The sequence below is a fragment of the Ursus arctos genome, unplaced genomic scaffold (genome assembly GCF_023065955.2).
Source record: "Ursus arctos isolate Adak ecotype North America unplaced genomic scaffold, UrsArc2.0 scaffold_22, whole genome shotgun sequence".
NCBI classification, from domain to species: Eukaryota; Metazoa; Chordata; class Mammalia; order Carnivora; family Ursidae; genus Ursus; species Ursus arctos.
Window position 1 is genome coordinate 6,396,632 of NW_026622897.1, and position 4,100 is coordinate 6,400,731.

The following is a 4,100-nucleotide window of genomic DNA, read 5'->3' on the forward strand; positions in this document are numbered from 1 at the left end:
CTCTAAATCATTAGCAAGGTTAAAACTGAAGGTCCATGCTGTCTGGCAGCTATGACAAGGAATATTTGCAGTTAACCAAGTTTTATGCGGTAGTCATTCTACATGGATTTTGCACAGCTCTGCTGATAACAAAGACACACCACAGAGATATTTGACATTTTTCTTTACAGATCTCGTTCCACTCAGCTCTGGACTCAGAGCTTAAGTTAGCTTGCATAATGGCTGTCAGACTTGCAAAGAAGCCTGCAACTTGAAGTCTCGGAAGGCGGCGAAAGAGAGAATGAGACCTACAAAGGCATTTTAGCTTTCGTTGCCTTTTCACAGCTTTGACCACAGTGTTTAAAAATAATTGCAATGGCAGAGATCTAGATACTTAGGAGAGAACAGAAGCAGTGTGTTTTTAAGTGTTTGCTGTTGTTCTTTTCAGTAAGTCATAATGATTGTAGAATAGTTCATGGAATTACGGTTAGAACAATTTTTTAAACTTAGCTTTATAAATTTAGCTTTTTAAAATTTTGTTTTATAATAAAGGAATGGCAAAATACATTATGATCCATTAATTCTAAGGAATATCCTGAGACATTTAAAAGTCGTATTTTTGCAGGATATTTATCAATTGAGAAAAAGGTAAGAAGGAGTAGGTTATCAAAGGGGAGCAACCAAATTAAATATGTATGTCTCAGAAAGGATGTGTGGGCATGTGCATAGAGAAATCCTGGAAGGAAATACATCAAAACATTAATAGTGTGTGTTCTTTCAGTTTTTGACTGGCAAAACTGTTGTGGATAATTTCCATGTGTTTTTCTGTTTTGTTTTGTTGTTTTTCTTTCTTTCTTTCTTCTTCTTTTTTTTTTTTAAATAAGGAAACTTCAGAAATTTGCATGCCGTCCTTGTGAGGGGCTTGCTAACCTTCTCTGTATCGTTCCAATTTTAGTATGTGTATTGTGGAAGTGAGCACAGTTTTAATGTTTTTACATGTACTTTTCTGTGTCTCCCTCTATATTTCTATAGGATTTCTTTTTAGCTTTTCCCTTAGTTCTGCTGTAAAAACAGAAGAAATCGGAAAACAAAAGATGACTTAATTTGACTTAATGTTATAGCATACCTTTAGGTAGTGAGTATAGGTTAGGCTTCTCTCTAAGCATTTTTCATAAGTTATCATATTTCATCTTCATAAAAATCCTGCTATTATTTATATTTATTTACCAGGTGAAGGAATCAAGGCTTGGCAAGGTTAGGGAACGTGGCTGTGGCAACCCACATAGTAAGTGGCAGATTTCACATCCACAGATCTGCTCCAGAGCTGTGCTCAGAACATTAGACCCCAGACAGCTCCTAGGATGCACTGAGGGGAAGGGAGTTTGTGGTGACATGTGCTTGTATTATTTGGGGGGAATTCTGTTCCCTCCCAGCCTGCTGAAAGCAGTGAGGAAGACTAGGGACTGATCTTGGAATGGAGGAAATATGATCTCTGAATTAACAGAGCAGTAGGGTTGACTGGCAATACAAATTGTATTTTTATCCAAACAAGTTCCCAATTTTCAATGGCCTAAATGATGACTACAGAATTTGATGGTCTTTGAAGGTCTTGACAGGAGAGTGGTAGTCAACCCTGTTCTTTATTATTTTTTTTATTAGAAACATATGTATATTTGGTAATGTGTGTTACAGTAAAAAAGTCAATATCTTTAATATATATAAAGCTCTTCCAAACCAATAAGAATGGAAAAGTACAAGAACAGCCAACTCACAAAGGAATATGTATGACCAGAAAGGCCGTGGAAAAAATAACCTTTCTCATTAAAAATCTCATAATCAAGCAATAAAATGTGATACCTATTTCTCTTGTCAAATTGAGAAATGATTGACATGCAGCATCGTATTAGTATTTGACACCTGAATGTAACACAGAATGCTACCACAAGAAGTGTGCATCCCTCACCACACAGTCACAAATTATATTTTAACTCCATTCTATTCAACAAATATTACTTGAGACTATATCCTGGGGACAAGGCTCCATACAAGTGGTTTTGAAGGCAGGATGGGAGTGGTGGGAGGCTGGGGGAAGCCAGGTCTTGAGGAAAGGCCTGAGCATAGGAGAGAGCTTAGCACACAAACAAGAACGCCAAGTGCCATCTGCATGCTGTTTTCCAGTTTCCAGCGTGATTTCTTAAACTGTTTTACTTATTTTTATTTTATCCACTGAAGAAACTTATAAAATGAAAAGACAAGCAGTATTTAACAAATACTCACTATATGCTAGGCACTATGCTAGAATTTTTGCTCATTCTGGCTCATGCAACCTCTTGAAAAACTCCTTTTGGAGGTCATGGTTATGTACTAGCCACCTGAAGCTTGGAAGAGTGAATTAGCATACTGTGAACTCTGGAGTCCCCCTGCATCCATATGCAGAGCTCTGCCCATTGCTCTGCACTGCATGAGCTCTGGGTCACCCAAGGCTGACATATTGGAACAGGTGCATTTCTACAAAAGAGAGATGTTCTTATTCAACTTGGTACCTCTTTCAGCTTCTTTCTCACCTATAAAAGGAGTTCCAGTTTGAGCATGCTCACCTGGTAGTTTCTCAGAGAAATCTCCCATTATTCACCAACTGGGTCAGGATCCACTTGATATATTTATGGCTCCCTAGTGCAGGCCTAAGGCCTTGGATTTAATTTTTTCTCATTAGCCTGCTTTGGAATTGGGCTCAGCAAAGTTCAGCACATGGGCTGATGGCTGTTTTTATAAACAAAGTTTTATTGAAATATAGCTATGTTCATTTGTTTACATTTACCTATGGCTGTTTTTATGCTACAGTGACAGAGTTGAATGATTGCCAGAGAGACTAGCCTTCCAGGTCCAAAATATTTGGTATCTGGCCCTTTACAAAACAAACCTAATCTTAATACACTTTGTCATATTGTGTACCTGGGTCCTCTATTGCTGTTCTTCCTGACTGCTGTGTTAGTTCAGTTCCGACTTTGTTCCAGAAGCCCACCATCATTAACCCAGCCCTGCCACTCCCTGCCCCACCCCTTCCTTTACCCTGGACATGAGTTTGAGGGAAAGACAGAAGGATAGCTCAGGTCTTGGAGAAGTCCACCATTACAAGTAAAGGGGAAAAACACAACTGTCAGATACAGAGTTGCAGAACCTAACAGCAACCAACAGATTTCAAAGTAAAACAAAAGACAGGCATTTAATGGTGTCTGGAGTTGCAAAAACATTTGAGAAAAATGAGCAATGAGAAAAGACTACCAAACTTGACTGTGAGCAGATCACTAATGACCTTTGGAACTGTAGTGTCAGTTGAGTGACGTGGGAGGAAACCAAATTTCTGGCAGTGAAGAAGATAATCATTTGGATTTCCAGAATGGACTTTGAATTACTGGCTGAGGAGGTTAGCACTTCCTGCCTGACTAATTTCTCATGGGCAATTTTGTGATTTTGTTTCCTTATTTAACTTCTCTGGACATTAAGAAGAGCTAGTTATGCTCATCATTTGTAATCAAGCAGCTGTTGCCTCTGGAGGCTCTCTGGACAGCCACAATCCACGTGCCCACTTCCCCAGTATCTCTAATTGAGTGTTTGGTTTCACTTAAGGTTTTTTTTTTTTTTTTCCTTTTTTTGAAAGTGTAGAGATATCGTTTTTGCCCTGGTCTGTGCTGCTTGAATCCTTCATAGCAGAAGCCCTGGAATGTTAATGAGGTCACCTCTTTTCTGGTGGACAGAGAGATCAATGGCTTTCAGGTGTTAATGAGATGTCCTCAGAATTTATGCCCATTGCTAGAGAGCTGATGGCTCCCTGCTGAACCGTTAGACCTTTCTTAAATGGATGACCAAAGGCATTTTTTTCAGTCCTGCATAAATTTCAGTCATCAGGCTTGGATATGCAGTACATGCAGTAGAAATTCCAGCCATCTCAATGATGAACTTCTTTCCCTGCTCCTTCAGATTGGAATGTCTCTTCCCTCAGAGAGAACTGGTCCTCTCCCATCCAACTGGGCATTTGATCCCCATTTCTATCGCCTCCTCCAGGCATTCATTCATCATTTATCCCATCTCTTCAGTATTCTTAACTTCTTCATTTCTCCTGC

General features: G+C 39.2%; 1 non-coding gene across 1 annotated transcript; it reads right to left on the reverse strand.

The window, feature by feature from the left end:
• Positions 1-853: 853 nt before the first annotated feature.
• On the reverse strand, positions 854-958 carry LOC113260230 (U6 spliceosomal RNA). Its single transcript, XR_003317868.1, has one exon. It is a non-coding gene; the product is annotated as a U6 spliceosomal RNA (small nuclear RNA).
• Between the last annotated feature and the right edge of the window lie 3,142 nt (positions 959-4,100).